The sequence below is a fragment of the Varanus komodoensis genome, unplaced genomic scaffold (genome assembly GCF_004798865.1).
Source record: "Varanus komodoensis strain SLA01 unplaced genomic scaffold, ASM479886v1 scaffold13_3, whole genome shotgun sequence".
Classification (NCBI taxonomy): domain Eukaryota; kingdom Metazoa; phylum Chordata; class Lepidosauria; order Squamata; family Varanidae; genus Varanus; species Varanus komodoensis.
The window spans coordinates 8,794,577-8,817,958 of record NW_025335409.1 but is presented as its reverse complement, the minus strand read 5'-3'; the positions used below and the strand labels follow the sequence as shown (position 1 = coordinate 8,817,958).

Sequence of the window (23,382 nt, the reverse complement as noted above, 5' to 3'; positions counted from 1 at the left end):
CGTGTATGTGTGTATAAACCAAAATCCAAAATAAAACTGTGCAGTGTCTCAGACTACATGGGACATGGCATGTTATTATGGAATAAGCTGTTTGTGGACTACTGTCAGTTTCAAGAAATGCATTGTTATCCTCAGTTAGGGGTTGTTAGCATAGAGAAAAAATATTGTAAACAGTGGGAGGAGGGACCAGCGGTGATGACATTTAAGCACTGTGGCATGTAAGTGATTGTTTGAATTAGCACTCTGAGGAGTGGGAAACAATTATATTCCTATTTGAGTAAGAATATAAAAGTCCAGCAATTTCATGTCTTTTTTTAAAAACTACTACTATTGCTACTACACACAGAGATATTTCTGCAAAGTATTTTGTCTAACACAGTTTGCATTTTGCCTAAGAAAAGTTCTAAAAAAACAAACTACAGCTCAAAGTAAAAAGTACATACCATATATTTAAGCTACAACTTAGGGGGATTTACCAACTAAATAATAAAATTCCCCCACTTTATCATGCATATGTAGCTATTTTAAGATAAAGAGTAGAACTGTTTTTCCTTACTGTGGACAATCCCTTAATTAACTCTCTACAAACAAACACAGAGGGATGAAAAACCCTGTTCAAACTTTTCCCCTCAGCTGCCACTTTACCCTAAAGTCATTTTGTAGTCAGTTAAGCCTTGTACAAACAAAAGGTGTTGACTATCCATCTGAAAATCTGTCATTAAGGATCACATGGAAAACTGTCTCACTGTCAGATAATTATTTTTAGTAATTATTAGCCGTGAATAGCTATGCAATGAAATTCACTTCAAAGATGCATTTCTATGACCCAGAACTGAAGAACACATTTCCATTAGTTTGGTTAGCTGCTGTAGCTTTTTCAACAAATACCTGAAAAAGGTATATTGATGCGGTACTCTTACACATACTAGCTTAAAAAAAATCATACTTATAACACAGTTCAGAAAGACAACACAATAATTCATGTGAGAATCATCATGTACAATTGTTTCATCTAAAAGTCTGACTTGACCTCTACAGAAATTCTCTATAGAAAGCTTGAAATGTTGACACTATAGCAGGCCATTTTCTTGGCTTCCACTTCAGAAATCAATTGTATTCTTTCTTATCTAGTCACTCATCTGTTCTTCGGAACAGCTGTGGAATGTTTTAAATCATGCTTAACCTATACTGTGCAGGTTTGGATGTCAGATAATTAAAGGCTGCAGAATACGTCAGGCATGCAAAACTTGGATCCCCTGCATGCAAGAAACCCCTTTCGCTTTAAATTAGGTCCATATTAACATAAACAGCTCTTCAACAACTATCTTGATTAACATGCCTTAAAAATATATGATGCTGTGTGCCATTAATGCTGTTTTGCTGAAATCAATGCAAAATAGAGCAGGGTCATAGAGAAACTGAAGAGAAGTAGAGACTAAATGTCAATACAGATGTACAGCAAGGAGAGATTTGCAGGACTTTTGAATATAGTTTAGGTTTGCCTTTTTGTGTACATGTATCTGTGACAACCATAGTGGCCTGTGGAAAGGGAAATAAAAGCAAGGCAAGGGCAGAGGGAAGAACAGCTGTAGGAAGCCTTGCTTCCTGCTCTCTACCTCCCTGCCAGAAAGTAAGTTTGATTTTAGCTGTCAAGGTGTTCTGTAACTGCAGCAGTGAGGTGTAACAGCGTAACTGTAACTGTGCTACAGTGTAACTGTAGCACACCTTGGTCTCTGAAACCAACCAGAACTAACTGCTTAGTTAGCTTCAGCACCTTATTCTTGCAAGAAGAAGAAAAAGTGGCCCAACTCAAATGAATCTGAGCACCTGTTTACAACTCATCACTTTGCTCTGGCAATGTCACACTGTACTCCTTCTTTTACCATTTCTCTCTGATCCCTTCCTCTTGGGGGTCTTGAGCCTGTGGGAAGGGTCTCTTCTCCCCCTGCTTCAACTTTTGTGAGCTGTTTGAGTCAGTATTGGTCTGAGGAGGATAAAAATACAAACAAACCAAACAAGGGGCAGAATGTGTCTCTAGACTAGAACTCAAACATGCCAATGCAGCTAGAAACCTTCTCAGAATGCAAACATACAATAGGCATCTCACTAAAATGAAGAGAGGCATTGCCTTGAAATGGGCATGCTCAAAGAGAGTCAGTGCAACTGCCTGAAATATGCGCACAAATGAGACAGTGAGAAGCAGCAAGGTGCTAAATGGACAGAGAGAGGTGAAAGGAGAACCCAAGGGAAGGATTGACCAAAGCTTAGCCTATAACTCTTTAAAAAAAAGTAACAACTCTTATCTTTCATTTTAGAAAATGGTGGAGAAACGTATGATCCTCTGCCATTTTGCTATTCTCGCTCTGACATCATGTATAAGAGCTCTTATTTTTGCTCGTTTAAACTGTAGCTGCTTTCAGCTGAAACAGTCAACAGCATCTATACAAAAACCAGATAGCTGTAGAGTCTTAAATTATACCTGGTACATTAAAAAGAAAGTGTGGGGGGGGGGGGGAAGGGAGAGAAGAAAAGATTAACTTGCCTAATCTGCCCATGTCTGCAAAAGATAGTATCTTAACAGAGATGAAGTTGCTGTTTACATTTTCCTCTTTCCAGGTAACTGTTGTGTACAGATTGTTCACCATTTAATTCCAATAAAGGTTACCAACTCAAATAAAGGTTACTCAGCTCTACATGTCTCTAAAGGGCGTGTGCATACATTTTCAGAACACAGAGATTTGGGAATTTCACAGACTGAAGTAACCCAGCACCCAAGGCTATTCAAGTCCTAGATATGCATGATGCTCTTATACACAACACCAGGCTAGCTTCAACAAAACAGACATAATGGCTTCATAAGGATCAGCTTAAAAGGCATAAAGTATTGAGTAGTCTTTCAGGTTAAGTAGAATTCTTCTTCAGACTGAATAAGCAAAATATATGTATGGGTGGGAGAGGTATATTTAAATTTGTGTCTGCTAGTCCCATGGGTCGGACACAACTTCGCAACTAACAACAAGGCCATATCACATCATGCACTAGTCTTGTTGCTAATGCAACAACACTGTTTCACTAAGTGACTCATTCTCAAACACTCTTAAAGATGATGGGCATCTGACTCAGTGGAGGAACTTGAACAACACTGACACCCAGAACTAAGGCTAAGTTCTGGACAGGATGGATTTGCAGAAAAGTCTGCTGCACATGAGGACTGTGGATGATTCCAAAATAAGCATTTGACAGAGATGGCATAGCACAAGACAGACAAGGCAAAGGGGCAGAGAGAAAAACAGAACTGACCAAAACGAATACGAGAAATAAGAAGTTCAACTTTGGGATGTGCAATAGCTTTACAATGAAATATAGTTGGTGCCATGCAGACTCAAATTATTTCTTAGCACATAAATTGATGCCTAAGTTAATACCATATAAGAAACTTTAAATGGGCAGTTTACAAATATATCCCAATGACTAGAAGAAATACTGTAAACTAACAATGAAGTAGCACGCAAATAAGACTAATTAAGCTTAATAGACGTAACCCCCACTAGTAATTAGTACAATTTTGTTCATAGACATGAATAAACAATCAAAGCAAAGTCCACTGGGTCAAAAGAAATTTATTTTTATTAAACAAGTGCTATGTATTATACATTTGTTTGTAACTGTTAGAACACATTACAGAATAATCAAACATAATCAGTGATTTGAGACTTCAAAGTCATCATCCTGCTCATTAATATCTCATCAGAAACAAACATTATTTACCACAAAATTATAGAGGCATGTGAATTTGCATCTTTTGTTACAGAACTCATGGTGAAACTGGTCAGGGACCATTATGAATATCTAACAAATACCTACATTCATCACTGCACCTAAGAATATTAACATTATTGAGAAAATGTACCTGGACATGTGGTTCTTTGAATAGTCACCTGTGCAGCCTTTGGTACCTGTGCAGAGCACAGTTTAGTACCTTCTAGAGTCAAGTGGTAAGGGCTTTGATGAGAAGGTCATCCACAAGCCCCATGGCACACATGGGGCCCGGTTCCCCATTCCTGTTCAGTTCCTTCTCAACTGCTGCAGCGGTAATTTTTGTAGGAACTTTTGCTACCCTAATGAAGCTCATGCTCTCCTCAAAAACATTCTTTCCTGCAATACAATCTTTATAATTTTGGTATTTTATTTTAGCTCCTTCCAATGGGCAGTTTTGGTCAAGCGTGAACTATGAAAGGGAAAGTGGGCATCATGTCCCTTGAGCATGAACCATTTAGGGATTGGCTTTACACCAAAACTTTTGTCGCTATCTCTTGGAGGTTCTGCACTTTGCTCTGCACAGACACGGAAGGCATTTACAGGAAGACACATATTATCTACTTTCATTAGGCAAAGGGGGAAGCCATTAGTGTGAAAAACAATGGCCTCATATGCCTTTTCTAATCTAATCCCTTCCCCATTTGAAGAAATTATACCAAGCTTAAAGGCCCATGTTCTATTTGCAGTTAACAAATAGATAAAATTCAAAAAAATTAAAAGGTTTTTTTTTATTTCCATGGATACGCATGCACCCCATTATTGCAAGATCTTCACAAATATCAGAGACTGCACAATTATGGCGAGGCTTGGTAATCAACTAATACTAGCTTTGGCCACTGACCACCACCACCCCTTTCAAGACTCTGGAAGGCAGAAAGTTCGATCTCTCCTCTCAAAAGCCATGACTTTCCCCTTCCCTTCACAAGAGCCTCCAGAACCAAATACCAGGGAGACACTCCCCGCCACCCATCACCACAAGTCTTTCCCATGTCTGAGGTATTTGGGAGAGCAGCAGGGCCTGTTATCCCCTACCCAGCATGAAATGAGGGACCCTTCTCACTGTCATGTGCTCCACAATGCATGGAGGACTCCAAGGGAGGCCTTTCTCACTCTGTGCTGGGAAACCAGGACAACTGATTGCCTGAAAGAGAACTCTGATCACCGCTGGTCATGCTGGCGCTACAGATTCTGGCAGAAGTGCATGCGACTGAACAGAAGCTTAAGGACATCCCATTCTTGCTCACACAGCTTGCACCTGTATGGTTTCCTTCTCCCCTTCCTACTCCTGTCCCCTTTTTGTCATTCTAAGCACCATGCACAGGAAAGATTTAGACACACTCACCCTTCACCGCATTTCAGTCTTTCTAAGTGGTTTCCTATCAACCTTGGACAAGCACAATGTTTTTTTCCCTTGACTGATCTAATTTCCATTCTCCAAAATGCTTATAAAGGGAGACCTAACATTTTTCACACTTTAACTACCAACACTGGTTTAAGAAGTTCATTTATACTAAGCACACTTTGCTGTTCAAGGAACACGTCTGAACTGAAAAGCAGGACATTCCTTTGTAACAAATCCATTTATTTATTTATTTGCATGTACCATCACTCTGAATATATCTGCACAGTAACTAAGCATGTAATTTTCCCTGATATTAGGTAGGAGAGTGGCTCCCCTCTCCCCGCTCAAATAGTTCAAATTAATAAAGGTAAAAGAGCAGGAGTTGGCTGTTCAACTCCTTTCATTTAATTAACTCCCAATCATAAGCTTGTGGGGATGTTGACAAGACTGAAGTGCATTTTTCCTCCTACACACATTCTCATCTTGGTAAAAATACATTATCTCAGCACAATTTTTAAAAAATTCTTTTGCATCAGGTTTCTGTTCTCTCCTCCCCAATTCGGTCCATTGGTTGGGCTGAACAGCTATGGAAGTCTGTTCAACAAAAAGGAAGAAATTTTTCCATTGTAATGAAAAGTGCTGGAAATGCAAGGACGTAGATAGGACTTTTTACCATCTGTGGTAGATATGTAAAAAGGGTTTTAAAAGATTGGAAAGAAATACATGCTGAAATACAGGAAAAAATAATCATTAACTTTCCTATGAATGCTAAGAATATGCTATTCAGTATTGTGCCAGAAACTCTTCCAAGAAATATGAAAGAACTATTTAAATATATGATAACAGCAGCTAGTAGACTCACAAATGCAAAAACATGGAAAGCAGAAGACTGCCCACCCAGTGAAGATTGGAAAAATAAGCTAGCAGAATATGCAGTAAAGGCAAAATTAACGAACTACATAAACAGAAGACCAGTCAAAGAATTTAATGATAAATGGAAAGCTTATTATATATTTTACTTCATAATTGAGAGAAATATATAATCAACAGAAATGTTATTAGTGAATTATAATTTCAACATAAAATGTTCAGCTGCTATTCAATACACATTTTAGAACACTGATTAACTCTTTTGGCAGAAGGCTTGGAATTGAAATAATCCAAAGTCAAGAGACAAAAACATACATAGTTCAAATTGCTTAGTGATAGAACATTAGGAAGTGTAAACATTAAAACCTTGGATCCGAAACAAAAATATAATAGTGTACAAATTGGAAGCAATTGTACAAATTTAAAATCTGTGATATTCAAATGCTATAACTTATGGAACAGTTGCCACTACATTTCAGTCCCCTTCATGAATCACTCCCTTGTCATGGCAAAGGGGCTTGCGTAGCTCAATGAAGCTATAAGCTATGCCGTGCAGGGCCACCCAAGATGGACAGGTCATAGCAGAGAACACTGACAAAACGTGATCCACTGGAGAAGGAAATGGCAACCCACTCAAGTACCTTTGCCATGAAAACCCCATGGACAGTACCAAAAGGCAAAAAGATATGACGCCGGAAAATGAGCCCCTCAGGTCGGAAGGTGTCCAGTATGCCAGTGGGGAAGAGTGGAGGGCTAGTACTAGTAGCACCAGAAAGAATGAAGCGACTGGGTCAAAGCCGAAAGGACACTCAGTTGCAGATGTATCTGGTGGTGAAAGGAGAGCCCGATGCTGCAAAGATCTATTCTCCATAGGAACCTGGAATGTAAGATCCATGAATCAAGGCAAGCTGGATGTGGTCAAACAAGAGATGACAAGACTGAACATCGACATCTTAGGAATCAGTGAACTAAAATGGATAGGAATGGGTGAATTTAGGAATGTTCAAACTACCACACTATTTCACATGCTAGCAAAGTTATGCTCAAAATCCTACAAGCTAGGCTCCAGCAGTATGTGGACCGAGAACTACCAGACGTACAGGCAGGATTTCAAAGAGGGAGAGGAACTAGAGATCAAATTGCCAACATATGCTGGATCATGGAGAAAGCTAGGGAATTCCAGAAAAACATCTACTTCTGCTTCATTGACTATGCCAAAGCCTTTGATTGTGTGGATCACAACAAATTGTGGCAAGTTCTGAAAGTGATGGGAGTACCTTATTCGTCTCTTGAGAAACCTATATGCGGGTCAAGAAGCAACAGTGAGAACTGGATACGGAACCACTGATTGGTTCAAAATTGAGAAAGGAGTTCGGCAAGGCTGTATACTCTCGCCTTGCCTATTTAACTTGTATGCAGAGCACATCATGAGAAAGGCGGGGCTAGATGAATCACCAGTTGGAATTAAGATTGCTGGGAGAAATATCTACAACCTCAGATATGCAGATGATATCACTCTCATGGCAGAAAGTGAAGAAGAACTTAAGAGCCTCTTGATGCGGGTGGAGGAGAGCGCAAAAGTTGGCTTGAAACTCAACATTAAGAAAACCAAGATCATGGCATCCGGTCCTCTCACTTCCTGGCAAATAGATGGGGAACAAATGGAGGTAGTGACAGATTTTATTTTCCTGGGCTCCAAGATCACTGCAGACGGGGACTGCAGCCAAGAAATTAAAAGACACTTGCTCCTGGGGAGGAAAGCTATAGCAAATCTAGACAGCAAACTAAAAAGCAGAGACATCACCCTGCCAACAAAAGTGTGTTTAGGCAAGGCTATGGTTTTCCCAGTTGCAATGTATGGCTGTGAAAGTTGGACCATAAGGAAGGCTGAGCACTGAAGAATTGAGGCCTTTGAATTGTGGTGCTAGAGGAGACTCCTGCAAGTCCCTTGGACTGCAAGGAGATCAAACCGGTCAGTCCTAGAGGAGAACAACCCTGACTGCTCTTTAGAAGGCCAGATCCTGAAGATGAAACTCAAATACTTTGGCCACCTAATGAGAAGGAAGGAATCCCTGGGGAAGAGCCTAATACTGGGAACAATAGATGGCAAAAGAAGAAGGGGATGGCAGAGGATGAGGTGGCTAGATGGAGTCACTGAAGCAGTTGGTGTGAGCTTGAGTGGACTCCGGGGGATGGTGGAGGACAGGAAGGCCTGGAGGAATGTTGTCCATGGGGTCACTATGGGTTGGACACAACTTCGCAACTAACAACAACAACAACACATTTCAGGCAGGTAACTCAAGATGCATTTTAGGAAAAGGAAAAACACTGCATGGATGAGAAATTTCTACTCCTACTGTAGAAATGCTCCAGCTGTTTGAACTTATTTTCCACTTACAGCTCATGTAAAAGCTATGCCTCCATCCTCTTAACCACAGTCCAAGGATAGGGCTGGGGGGAGGGAGAAAGGGAAGGGAGAAATGTAGGATCCCCAGGCACACTCCCAACTCTTAACCACGGTGAAGGTATTAGACATCACTCAGCATTACACTAGTACTAGCTAATAGAGAAACAGAGATGAATATACATGAAACACATGTCAACCCATTATAGCATCATTTCTACTTTAGCCCCTGAGGGTTCATTTATACATGAATAAGCTCAGCATAGAGGAATTGCAAGGATAATTCTTGGTAAGTGTTCCCTATAATAAAAATAAGATGCAGACTATTTGTTGCTATTAATTTTCGTTCATTTCAAGAGAAGTGTACGGAAGTAAGTGACCTGAAGGACAGTCTTTGAATCTGCCAGGGTTGGACAAATCCCACTTAGGAAGTTTAAAAAGCATATCTCAAGCCAGCTAAGGGAACCTTCTGATCACACGTATCTGAGTATTCATAACATAGGCAGCAAAAATAAAATCTAGTCGTCATCATCCCTCCCTTACACACTTCTAAAGTAAATATTTTATGGCAGCCCAAAAGGTGGGGGAATCTTTGGCTTTTGGTATAACCAGAAAATAGCTCAAGGTGACATGGGCAGCACAGTGCCCTTCCAAATCATTAAAACAGACTACTTTTAAAAGATCCATCAGCCTCTCAGACTGCAAAAGGTGCCACAAATCCCTCACGTTTTTGCTTTGATTTCCAAAGCTCTAAACCAACCATTGGATTAAGTTTTACTGTCATTCAGCTACATTAGGAGGAGTCTCTTCAATTCTTCACTAACAAAGAAAAAAGGGGACAGGGAGAGTGGGTGGGGAGAGGAGGGAAAGAGAGCAAGAGGAGGGAGAAGAAGTCCTCAAAGGATTATTTTCTTTTGTTCTTACAGCAATGTAATTAAGTGAGAGACTGAGATGTGAGGAGGGTGTAGAAAAGAAAGGGACTGCTCTGATCAACAATACTGCCATTGTTCGATTAATAAAAAGAAGGTGTGAGAAAGCACCAGACCTAACATCCTCAATCCAGTTCTTTCACAGTAACCTCAGAACTTCAATAGTTATGAATTTAAAGTTGGACCATAGTATTTGCAGTGGCCTTCTTGAGCTAGTAGCCTATTTATATAAAAAGATGACCAATGAGATCAAAAAGGACTTTGTTAAGAAATTTGACTTTGAGGTATAGATCTGAAACCTACCAACCACCTAAGCCTGAGAATACATCTTTCTAGTCCTAGTGACAAATTGCACTTAAAACAAAGGCTGAAATGCAAGGTACTTCACCATTCCGCTTGCCTTGATGAAACATGGCAACCCACAGACAGCAAGGTAAACTAGCCAAACAGCTAACAGAGGAGGTGAGAAAAGTAGCACAACTGACAACTTTGTATTAAACTTAAGACTCCTAGATCCCAAACTATCATTAGAGCCTCAGGTGGACTCAGTAGCTAGGAGCACTTTTCATCAGCTTCAGCTGATTTACCACCTATGCCCTTACCTGGACAGGCAGAGCCTGGCAACCATGTTCTGGTAACCCCTCAAGTGGACTATTGCAACATGCTCTATGTGGGGCTGCCTTTGACGTGGTCCAGAAGCTTCAACTGGTTCAGAATAGGGCAGCATGACTGTTAACAAGGACTAGACTACATACCCACATTACACCAGTCCTTTATCGGTTGAGCTGTGGGCCTAATTCAAACTAGCTTCTTTTGACATATACAGCCCTAAACAGCTTGGGGCCAGGATATCTGATGGAATTCCTGCTCCCTTATATTCCTACCCAACCACTAAGATTTGCTGTAGAGGTCCTTCTCAGAGAGCCATCTCCGAAGGACGTAAAGGGTGACAAACAGGAGAGGGGTCTTCTTGGTAGTTGCATCCCATCTGTGGAACATTCTCCTCAGAGAGGTATGCCTGGCACCTTCTCTGTTTTCTTTTAGGCACCAGGTGAAAACCTTTTTATTCACCAGACATTTTAAAAATTAGATCTATCAGTGCATTTATTATAAACAATTTTAGACTAATTTTATTATTGCTGCTGTGCCTGGGGTTCATTTATGGCTGTTGCAGTTATTTATTGATGGGTTTTTAGCGGTTTTTATTGCTGGATTTTTATGTACATGTTTTAAATTGTACACTGCCCTATAACCTTTTGTGCTACAGGGCAGTATAGGAATGCAATAAATAATTAAATATATACACTGGAATGAACCCACTGCCATAGATGCTTATTTCAAGAAAAGTAACTAGGAGAATGGTTCCACCTCCTCCTCTTAACCAGCAAGAATATATTGTATAGAGTATGGTGCTTGCTAACTAAAAACACTAGCACAAAGATAATGGCATATCATGTCTAAAGATTAACCAGCTGAAGAGCTGGCTGAGTGGTGCAGGAGTCTTCTCCAGCACCACAATTCAAAGGCCTCAATTCTTCGGCACTCAGCCTTAAGGAAGGCCTGGAAGAATGTTGTCCATGGGGTCACGATGGGTCGGACACGATTTCGCGACTAACAACAACAACAACATGCACAACTTAGCATCTCACATCACATACTATATTGAAACAGAAATTATACATTGCTATGTAATCAAACAGAGAAACTCCAGAGTTTCTTATATCTTGTTATTTATTAAAAATATTTACAAGTCACCTTTTAAAGGTGTTTTCAGTAAGCCATCCAGAGACTGTGGTATTGGATGGCATATAGAAACTTTAAATAAATAAACAACACATCTTATCTTTCAAAGAGTTAAACCACATTTACAAATCAATTTTTTAAAGTAAAAATAATTTAAAAAGTTATACACACAATAGCAACTGTATAGTATCATTTAAAACCAATTGTTTTCATTCTCACTTATTAAATTCACATTTTATTGTTTTTATTATAAAAGCTACCTGCTTTTCATTATGAAATAATCCCAAAGCAGAGTCCAAAACCAATAAAGTACAGCAAATTCATATAAATATCAACTGATGAAGCAGTAAAACAAAGGAGAATAGGAAAAAATGAACAACACAGTGAAAAACCTGGGTAGATAACTAGATTTTTGCCAGAAGCCTACTGCAAGCATAAAAAAATCTTGTTTAGACTACTGACCTCTGTTTCCCATAGTAACTGTTGTTTTCCAATACAATATACAGCTTGGGATGGAGCACCAGTCCCAGCCTGAATCTATCTGGACAATATGATAAATATTGCCATCTTCAAGGGAGGCAACAAATGGAAGCGGCCCTATCAGGGACCTTCCATTCCCAGCTCTGGAGTGATCTTGCCACTCATCTCACCTGGAAACAACTCTGTTGTGTTTTGGTGCCAGGTTAGGACCATCTTCTCAGAAGAATTCAGTGGCATTTAATGACATATGGGCAGGGGGGTCCCTACTGGAAAAAAAATGTATACTGGAAACCTATTTTAACTATCTAAATGAGTGGAAATTTGATTTTAAATTTGCATTTTGGAAATTTTGTGCTCTTTTTATGGTATTTATATGAATTGCTGTGAACCACCCAGAGTCATCTGTTGGGATGGCAGTGGTGGTGGTGGTGGTGATGATGATGATGATACAACTGGATGAATCACCCTGACTGACCCCCATATACAATTGATGTTGAGGTTTATTTATTTATTACATTTCTATACTGACCAACAGCTGAACTTCTTCTAATTACTCTTCTTGGTGTAAGCAAATATGCAAGAAAAACAACCACGCGAGCTTCAGCTATTGGATGTTAACAGAAATACAATGAAGAGATAAAACTCAGGTCCGTATCAAGCCCAGACACATCTGGTAGCATCTGGAGGCTTTTCCTGCTAGAACTTAACATCTAAGAAGGTACAATAAGGGAGAACATGACATATGGATGCAAAGGATATATGAAGTCCAATGATTTTGACTAATTTTCTTGCAAATCAGAGGAGATTTACTTCTTCTAGAAGTGGTGGTAATTACTCTAAAGTCTAACACACTAACACTTTATGTTAATAGTTACCTCTGACATTACTATCAAGTGGGTAGACAGAGAGAAATTAAAAAAACACATACACAAAGTTGTAACAATCAAAACATTAAACAATATGGTAAAACAGCAATAAATGTTATCCGAGAGAGCTATTTACCAAGTACTAAGGAAAGGAGCTCAAAGCCCACTGAAATTTTCTGGATATCCATCCCCCAATGGGGGAAAGGTCTGTCCTCAGGGAGCCAGATATAACCTTACAAATTTATCTCTGGTTGAGGATAAGTTCCTAGACAATAGGAAATGAAGCCATTTCAGGTAGCTGTCAAAGGCAAGGGAGGGGGAACCACTTCCGCTCTGTTGTTACAACACCAAAGGGCAGAGGAAAGGCAGGTTTTCTTTAGATTTCTCGCTCTCCCTCCCTCACTGAAAAATCTTCACTGCCTTCCTGTCCCTATATGTTCAACCAAACAAGACCATACTTATGTTATATTTTATTGTATTTTATCTATGTGAGCCGTCCTGAGGCTTTCGCGACAGGATGGCATATAAATACTTTAAATAAATAAATAAATAAATACAAACACACTGCTCAAGCAGAAAGGGGAAGCATAGAAATATTTCCTGGGAAAGAGTTCCAAAAACTGAGACCCACCATAGAAAAGTCTTTCACCACACATCTAACCTATAATGCAGGAAGATAATTCGTATGAAAGGAATCATTCAGCTACCCTGACTGCACACCATTAAGGTCTTTATCAGCTAGTATCAAAAAATGGGAATTGCCTATGAATTTGCATTGATTTCACAGACTTACTTTTAGGAACAACCCAATTAATTTCATAGTGTATAGATGACAGAACCTTGATTAAATCATAAACATACAGCAATGGGAAGAAATGACTGGTTGGATGCTGCTTTAAAAAATCTGCAGCAACAAACCAACTTAGACACTAAAGGCCTGCCTGAATAAAAAAAAAAACTTTTATAAAAAATATGCAGCCCAAATATTAAAAGAATAGTAAGCGATACAAATGGCATTAAGCAATCAACATGCACATGAAAATTTTAAAAATATTTTTGTAATTCATTTCCAAATCTTCCAAGTCTGCTGCAAAAGTATAGTAGGAACTAGTTACAATACTGGCAGTCAGCCCTTTTGGCAAGTTTGTCAAAAATTGAGTCCATATCATAAGTGAGTTTGACATAATCATGTGAACCAGACTTTGGTCTTCCAGAATCATGTGCATATCAGCAGATATATGCAGCTATGTGGAAGGCTCAAGTTCATTACGTTCTCCTTTTCTCAAAGAGATGCAGGATTTATGCAAAGCAAGTGGATAAGTAAATAGGGCAGACCCACATTTTAAATGAACAGATCTGCCCAAGCTTCCTCAGCCTGGTATCCTCCAGATGTTTTGGACTCCAATTCCCATTTAACTCCAGCCAGCATAGGCTATAGTCAGGAATAATGAGAGTTGTAGCCTAAAACATCTTGAGAGCACCAGGCTGGAGAAAGCTGTTCTACACTGACCTGTGCTTTGATCCTGATCAAGAGCCTGGAACACCACTAAATTCACTCTGTGTTATTAACACTTCCACATGATTTACAAAACAGAATGGACAAAACTATCAAGATTCTTAAAACAGAATACAGAGGAAAGGGATAACTAAGCAGGCATAAAAACCCCAAGAAGTAGCCACCAAAAATGACTTTTCTTTAATTCCACATGTTATTAAAGTTGTACCAATGTGCCACACTGCGGCCAACAGCAAAAAAAACCTGATTATTTAAATTAATGCAGAGTGTTCAGGATTATGCACACAAGTCTCATTGATTGTACCTATTCTCCATTTAGTTTTAATAGACTTATGCATATAAACATGCGTGAATGACTACAGCCACTGCTTGTATTCAACTTATGCTGTCAATTAACAAAGATTCTACAATTCTACTTAACCACAGACACTTTCCCAAAAAGGCAGTTACAGTCCTATATAAATAAAAAAAACTATTCATTTTTGTAAATTAGTATCAGAAAAATGTGCAACTATGAACTGCCTAATATATCTATACATACAGAGAGATGAAGCATTCACATACCACAAATTGGAACCCAAAGAGGAATACTAACAGAACAAGAAAGATGACTAAAAATATTAATAGAATAAGCTTTTATGAACTATATTTCAGCAGATGCAGACACTGTTATCCTGAACTCTAAATGTGTGTGTGTGTGTGTGTGTGTGCGTGCACACACACACACACATATGCATGCACACGGAGGGAGAAAGAAGGTGGTAAGGCTGTAAACACTGAGATCAGAAGCAATTCAGAGAGTACAGCTAGTGGTCATGATTAGTAAATAGCAACTGTTATGGTAAACAGTTGATGAGTGCAAAAATAGAAATGTGTTAACCAGCTCACCTTGCACTGATGAGCTGGCTAACACAGAGATCTTGTTCACATGATCAATGGCATGAGCCAGTGCTGAATCGTTTGAGGGTTGTTTCCTTCTCAAACAAGCCCTGCTACCTGAGTTCAGACAGCATGGCAAGCTACACACAGACAGTAATTAGACAAACAGTACTCAGCACATGCCATGGTTAAACAAGCCACCATGCAAACTAGCCATATAATGTGAGGAAGGGGGAAATGTCCATACTGCCATTTCTGATATCAGTTTTGTAGTCATTCTTTCCCACAGATGCTGGCCTGTCCGTTCTATGCAGGATGCCCTGCGGCAGTGCCAGCAAATGATATATATTCTACTAGAAGATTAGCAGAAAGCCAGTGTGGTGTAATGGTTACAAGTGCAGGACTGGGACTCAGGCGACCTGGATTCTAGTACTTGCTCAGCCAAGAGCCAAGTGGGTGACTTTGGGCCAGTCACAGGCTCTCAGCACAACCTAGCTCACAGGGTTGTTGTTGTGGGGATAAAATTGAGAGCAGGAGGAAAAGAATGATGAGTCTTTAAGAGTTTGTAAGAAAAAGCGATATAGCTCAGATGTGTGGGTTCCTGATGTTGAGGACGGCATTATGAAATTCTCTAACATTGCTGCTACAATGGACATAGTGAAAGATACTTACTCTGTAGCTACTTTTGCACAGAAGTATTTTATACAGTTTCTGTATCCAATGAAGTGGACTAAAATCCACAAAGTGTCAATGCCATGTTAAATTTGTTGACATTGAGGGTGCCACAAGACTGATTTTGCTGTACCAAACAAATGACACAAGCACCCCTCCTGAAAATGTGGAAAACACCCCTTCCTTTACTTTGCAGTAACTTTCCCTGGTAAGGCAAGTATAAGTCTCCATGGTGGTCCTCAGACCATGGATCCATTTCCAGATGTTATGGCTTGTTAGCCTTATCTGGATGCTTGAGCTATCAGCTGCTGCTCATGCAAAGTACTTCAGCAGCTGGATGGCACTGATCAATGAGATTCAGCCCTCTTTTTTCTCTTGCCACAGCTTTCTTTCACAGCTTTCCTTTGAAGTCTATGCCACTGAGAAATCAACAACAGCTGAGTAACACGTGTTATCATACAATACTGAATGCAAGGACAATATTGCACAGCAAGATGCTTTGTTTGGTAATCCTTGGATTGCAGAGAGCATTACAATTTCTTTTGTTGGAGATAATCCTGTTTTTGAGTATATTATTCAAGTAAATAGGACAAACTAATTTAAAACATTGTGACTTGATTAGATTTACTAAGTATCTTGTTTAATACACCATTTCATTCCACCCTTTACTCTCTTTGCTCTGTCTCTCAAGGTTTACAGACTACTTAACATTTTTAGTGCACTTCAAATGTTCTGAGCACTTCCTGTTAGCAATCCTCAAACTTTAGGCAACATAGGCCAGTATATCACAACCTGGTATCACTAATGGAAGGCCGAGGATGAAAGAACAGGGAGCCACATAAGACCACCTAGTAAATTCATAGGAGAGGCAAGGTTTGAAAGGAATTCCTCCTCAACTCACAACACATCCTCTTAGCTTCTGTGCTCATGGTACCTCTTCAGAATGCAAGTCTAGGGAAACAAGCATCTTGCATGCACTGACATGGAAAAAAAAAAAAACTCACACTGATGAGAGGACTGGAATTATGAGTCAAGAAATCAGTTATTAAAGACAACTCAATAAACAGTAAATCCAGAAGTGATATGTTATTTCAATCCCATTCCTCCCCCTTGCACAAGATTCTGCACATTTTCAATCTTTATTACTTCAGCACCCTGATCCTATATGTCTGGAGTAGGCAAAGCAACTTGAAGACTACAACTCTCGTTCATCCCTAACCATGGGCTTTGCTGGCTAAGACCTATTGGAATTGCAGCCCTCCAGGCATTTTGGCCAACAAGTTCCCCATTCCCCACTATACATGGTTAGGCCAGACTAAGTTAATTAAATGAGCTTAAGTGCCATCTAAGTCTGCATAAGATCAGGCTGAACAGCCAGCCACTGTAAGTGGCAGGGACATCATCAACTGACATAGCACAGTAAAAGGCCTTAATTTTTTTTATCAGTATAAAGAGATCCTCATGAGGTTCAGGGATACAGAAATGTAAGACAATATTAATTGTCAGAAATGAATTAAGTACTTAACATTTTAACCAAAAGCTACCATTCTATGCACACTACTTTTGGGAGAAAGTCTAGCTTAACTGAGTACAAGTCAGCCTTACTTTCAAGCAAATGTGTCTAGGCTCACACTACATTTGTTCTAATTGAAGATCCTATCTGAAGCCAAGTTTTGGGATGATGCTTCAATAACATGGCATATTCAAACGTGCAGGGAAATCAGACAAGGGCAAAATTTGACTTTTTGTTCCACAAAAAACTCTCCTTCAGAGCAAATAATTGCCACATCTTTGGTTACTGAAAAATACTGAGCAAATTTTGAATTTTCCATCTGAATATGGCTATCTGGATCTCCATTCCTCCTGCCAAAGTGATTAAAAGGTACAGGGTAGTTCTACTAACTTTAAAGGAAGTCAAAATACCTCCATAATTAGTGATAACCATTCTCAATAATCTTTACAAATGTTTCTATTTGTTCCATTTTTAACTTTATTTTTTACACACTGAAGTTCATCACTGGCTTTTCATGACAATTGTGCCCTATATTGGGTCTTTGAAACCAGTCCTCTTCAGCGTCAACTAATTCATTTTCTCAACTGTTTTGAAAATTGTTCAAGATTGTATGATTTGTCTTTCAGGATCTAACTCATTTTTCTTTAGAATCTAAATGACAATCTCATGCCTCAGCATATTTCACACAGGACATGAAGATGGTGGCCTTTCCTTTGCTTTTCTTTAGCATCTGGTACTTACAGGTGTATTGCTTCTGAGACAAGATGTTCCATTCCCAGCTTTCACAGCCAACAGCCATTGATAAACATATCCTCTGCATTATTAACATAGCTAAAACTAGCCACAACCATAAGAATATTTCAGGCAATTCTTAATGGGAATATTATCAGTGGCGTTCTCTTCACCAGAAATCAGTTTTAGCACATCCTACTTATACTGCTTAAGAAACCAAATCCAGCTGGTTGGAAATTGTAGAACTCAATTCCTGCAAAATATGAACAGGACTGTACCTTAAAAGTATGATTACCAAAACCTAGCCCACACAAGTAGTTCCTATAACACTTGAATTATTTATTTTCTATGTACTGCAAATTTCTAAAAGATTAACAAATTTATTCTTTAAAATCAAATCTATAGATGCAAACTATTATGCTCTTCTATGAAGACTATATTTTTGCCAGTTAGGAGGTAACACAGGTCTTCCCTCTTTTAGTCATCTCCAATACGCAGCTCTTTTAGCTACTGAATGAGTGAATTTCTTCAATAACGTTTAACATATAACCACTAGTTTTAACACTTTTGCTGTTTTTCTGAACCAATCATGTTTTATTTTGCAATTTCACAAACTGGCCCAATTGGCATGCTTAATAAACTATGAATAGGCCATGGGTTTTTTGAGGGTTCCCTTTCCCTCCCTGCTCAAGAAGCCACGACACCCCAGGTTTGGACATGACAAGATGCACCAGGGCAAGTAATTACGAAAATGGCACCCGGCATTTCAGACGGAAACTATGGTGACCATGCAAACACAGTCATTGTTTCTGAACATGGCCTTTAATTTTGCTTGTTGCAGTGCTTCCAGAAAAGATTTGGGCAAGCCTCAGAAAGTTCCTGGACTGCAAGTCAGCAACAGAGAACATATATTCCTTCAGTGCATTCAGTCACTCCTGACCAAGACATGGATCTGCGTATCTCACATATGAAACTTGTGTCAGATGCCCCACTCTACCAGGGGTTCATAGTAGATGGAATAATCTTTCATACACAAATCCCCATAATGGATCCAGGGCCATATTTGTTGCATTCAGATGCAACACATCCATTGCACACTCCATTTGCACTTCCAAAAGCTGGATAAGGATATGCATTCCTGTCTCCACTGCACTAAGGATGGGAACATGCAGCTCCACCTACTGCCCTAAGCTATGTGCATATTACTGGGTTCAACTGTTATCTAGATATGGATAGAGGCCAGAATACTTTTCAGTATCACAGTCTTGTTTAAATAAACAAGTGACGCTCCAAAAAATATTCAATTAACTTACGCATGAGTATGCACACACACTGAAGACTGCAACTTTGGATTAATCAATAATATTGCATTTATGCTCCTTCATATTTTGCACTGTATTATTTTGTATGTTAGTTTTGTATAAATAGTAATACTAATATTAGGAGCAACCATACTGAGAAAATAAACTTTGAGAAATGCAACAAGCTCTTTTTTCCCCTTAGCGAATCAAAGTTCAAATTAACCAGATTAGAAGATTTAAGTACTTCGGTCCTGCATAAACCAGAGCAAAAGCATTGTCAACAGTCAGCTGGAAATTCTGGTGCCTTCATGGAAATCAATGGACATTAATTTACTTCCTGCCACTTCACAGCCCAGTAGGCATTTAATTTTTACTAGTAGTGATGCTTGCTGCCTGGCCATGATGCAAAATCCAGTATGGCACAAGGTAGACTTCATAACTCCACAGCTCAGACAGAGAGCATGTTTTTGTCAGGGCTGCAATTATTCCAGGCAATCTTTGTTCGCTCTCCCCTCCCATCTCTGCACAGGCGTGGTATCATTTTTGCCATCCAAGGCAGGATGTGACAGGTGTAACTCTACAGGGCATTTTCAAAAGTGTAGCTTCCCTATTGCATTTTTATTTATACACAAAGCTCAAATCCAGGAGCAATATCCACTTGCAATTTAGCAAACAGCAATGCTGCTCACATTGACTTGACATCCGACTGAGGAGGAAAATGTTTCGCGGCGCAGCAGAGGATTAGTTCAGAAACACACACTCACTCACACACACAACTTTGTACAATTATCAGTGAGTCATAGAAACAGTCATCCCAGACCTTTACAAAGGAGGACTTGCTGCTGCCTCGAGTCAACAAATCAAAAATCTATTGAACGTAACCGTAATGTTCAACCCTTTCTACTGTCAGGTTAAACTGGATGATTTCAAGCCTGGACTCACTACTGTTCCAAAAAAAAAAAAAAAAAAAGATCCACCCACACACGCTGATTTATTGCCGCAGCCGGACGCATGCTTGCTTACCCAGAACGAAGTACCACTGAATTCAATAGGGCTCCGGCTACACGTGCGTAGGATCGCTGCCTTGATCTTTTCTGACTTACACGGAGAGGTGAGACTGGGAGCGGGAGGAGGGTGTAACAAGCTATCCACGTTACAGAGCGGTGGGTAGGTCTACCTAGTTTCCTTACGAATACGAAAATTTTTATTTAAAAAAAAAGAAATTAAAAAATACCCTGCTGAGTAAAAACTGGCCTTGCCTTACTCCAGAAAACGGACAAATTCTTCTGGCTTTTCTACACATCCCGACTACAAACCTACGCGCATGTACCTGAAAAGAAGTCCTATTGAACTCAGTGGCACTTACTTCTAAATCAGAACAAGATCTGGCTACGATATCATTATTATAAATAATAATAGAAACAGGAGAGAAGGAAAGACGTCCCAGACGCATTAGAAGGGGGGCAATAAGGAAATGGGACGCAAGGAAGATAAGTACGCAAAACGGAAGGCGAGTGCAGTCCAGAAAGCTAGCAGGAATCGGGGGGGAGAGGGGCAAAGAGACCGCTGCAGGGAAGAGGGTGAGCAGAGAAATGAACTGAGAAAGCGCGGAGAGAGGGAAGGAAGCCCCGGGAGAGAACGGCGCCCCCCCGCGAGAGTCCAAAAAGGGGGAGGATACATGAAAAAGGAGGAAGGAAGAGAGAGATGCCGAACTCCAAAGTTTCTACTTACAGCTTTTCCACGACAAGATCCAGCCAAATCGAGCAGAAAAGCGGCGGCGGCTGTTGCTGCGAGCACCTCTGAGACCTCCTCCTGCAGTTGCCGCCTCTCCCCGCTCGGCTGGAAGGACCGAGCCCGGCAACCGGACTGACTTCCTTCCTTCCTCCGTTCCCGGCTCCGGGCAGCAGCTCCAGCGCAGACCGGCTGAGCTGCGCTTTTCTGCAAGCGCCTGAGGCTAGCGGGGGGCGAGGCGAGGCGGACAGGGCTCCCCGTCTCTTTCGCGGGGCTCCGGGCGAGTTCCCGTCTTGCCTTACGCACGCACTCTGCGTGCCCTCTCCTCCGTCTCTCGTTGCGGAGACGCTGAGTTGGCTGCAGAGCTGCGGGGCGGATTTGGCCGCGGAGGGCAGCAGAGTTTGGGGCTGGCTGGCTGGCTTTCCCTCCCCCCTTCCCACCGCCCCACGTCCCCGCCCTGACACACTCTCTGGCTTGTGGCGGGGCCCGGCCGGGCAGCTCCACCTCCTCTCCTCCGCCTCCTTCCCCTCTCTGCGTCTTTCAAGCTCTCTCCGACTGTCCTGCTGCGCTACAGCTCTCTGGTTACAGTAGCTACGGCTCTCCCCGCCTCCTCTTTTTCTGCCTGCCTGCTTCACCCACTCACCCAGCAAGCCAGCCTCACTCTCCTTCAGAAGATACCGTGTAACGGAACTGGGACACCAGCATAGCATTGTGGGAGGCGGGAGCTCTTAAAGCAGCAGCGGGGAAAGGCCAGTTCACACATGCACGTAACATCTCCGGATTGGCGCCCCTAAGGGCCGGTTCACACGTTGGTGGACGTTATTCAGCGCTATTTAACGCAGGCGTGTTCGTCACTCGAAGTTTTCGGCTTCCAGTGAGGATGTGCACGTGTGAAAGGGTGCTCGCGAACCTTCATAACCTCTATCTGCAGAAGTTTGAACTCTCCCTACATTGCCTCACACTCAACGTTCCTTTGAAGCAACCAAATCGTTACTGCAGTAATTCAGTGTAGGAACAAGAGATGTGCCTAGATGCCTTTGACTCTTCATGGCTTTCACTTTTCATCTTACCAATGCTTAAAGCTACTTCAGCCATTAATGAACATCATTTGGATTCTCAGAGGCTGGCATTTGGTTGAATAGTAGTGTTCCTAGTATGCCGGGCAGCTGGAACCAGGTTCGTTTGCTCAGTTCACACAACATGGGCAGAAGTTCTGAGAAATCTGGGGCTCAGACCTGCAGGACCAAAAAAAGTGGGGGTACATGAACTAATTTACATATGCTCTAAAATCTGTGGATATGAGAGGGAGAGATTAAAGGACTGTCTCCTAAGGACATCCCAGTGTGTAAAAAGGGATGTAAGGACCGGCCAGGAGGCCCTTTGATTTCGGGGGGGGGGGGGCAGAAAAGTTGGAGTGCAGCGGGAGGTGAAGCACCTCCTAGGCAAAAAGGCAGCTGACCTAGGGGCATTAGACACAACAGAGCTCTTCAGGGCCCTTGTACCTTCCTTTCAGCAAGGGCATGTGGACAGCAGGAAGGCAGATGGTCTTCTAGAGATCTGGGGCTCCAGCCCTCCCTAACACCACTTCAGATTATTGCATTTCAGTAGTTTGTTTAACTTATAAGTAGCTGCTGTGTGCCAATCATCACTATGAATATGCAAGCCCCAGCCAGGGGTGTCCAGGGCTTCTGTTATCTGAACCTGAGCAGCAGGGGTTATTTGAGGGCTAGGTAGTTTGTGCATAACCCTAAAACAGACTGTGGGTTATGCAAGTGTTGTTTCACCCTCAAATAGCCTTGCTGCCAGGTTTGGATGACATGACCAGTCCCTGCAATCCTCAGTAAGGGCTTGCATATTCCTAATGGTGGCAACTCATGCTGTGGCAGCCTGAGGGTTGGTTAACCCATGGTAGGCTGCCTTCCCATCCAAACCAGGTCACTGGCCTGTTTCACCTGGCATAGCTCTTCATGGTTTATTTACAGTAAGTGCCATTTTGCATATCCAGGGGTGACTGCGCCATCTGGCAACTGTGGGTTATGTGAGTGGTAAGCAATCTTCATATAACCCACAGATTGTTCTAGGGTTATGCAAGGAATGTTTTGCCTTCATGGAACCCATGCTCATGATGAAACCCCAAAACAGAGGTTGGATATGTGAAGTAGTGACCCAACACCCACCACACATGCCACAACTTCTCCAGTAAACTGGGGGGGGGGGGTCACATTGTGTGAACCACCCTCAGAATGGATATACCTGGTATGACACAAATTGTGTATAAAAATGCACTTGCTTTGTACAATGCCCCTTTTTCTTTCCCCTTCCAAAGACAATTATGCATTTGCAATGTAGATGGAAGAAGGGGGGGCTGCACCACATGTGCATACCCCTGGTTGGGAGTACAGAAGGGGAGCCTTGCTGGATCAAGCCAAGGATCTCTCTAGTCCAACTTTCCATTCACACATTGGCCAACCAGCTTTCTATGAGAAGTGCAAAAGTAGAACATGAGTGTAATAGCACCTTCCCATTCATGTTTGCCAGCACCTGTTACGTTCCCATTCATGTTTCCCAACACTCTTGAATGTGGG

At 41.1% G+C, this 23,382-nt stretch overlaps 1 protein-coding gene across 1 annotated transcript in view; it reads right to left on the bottom strand.

Annotated features, from left to right (window-relative positions):
• Positions 1-21,235, bottom strand: part of RASSF8 (Ras association domain family member 8) — a 93,581-nt gene extending 72,346 nt beyond the window's left edge. Inside the window, exon 1 of the mRNA XM_044423196.1 lies at positions 20,798-21,235. The gene's annotated coding sequence lies outside the window, so the exon portion shown is untranslated. The remainder of the gene's footprint in view (positions 1-20,797) is intronic.
• Between the last annotated feature and the right edge of the window lie 2,147 nt (positions 21,236-23,382).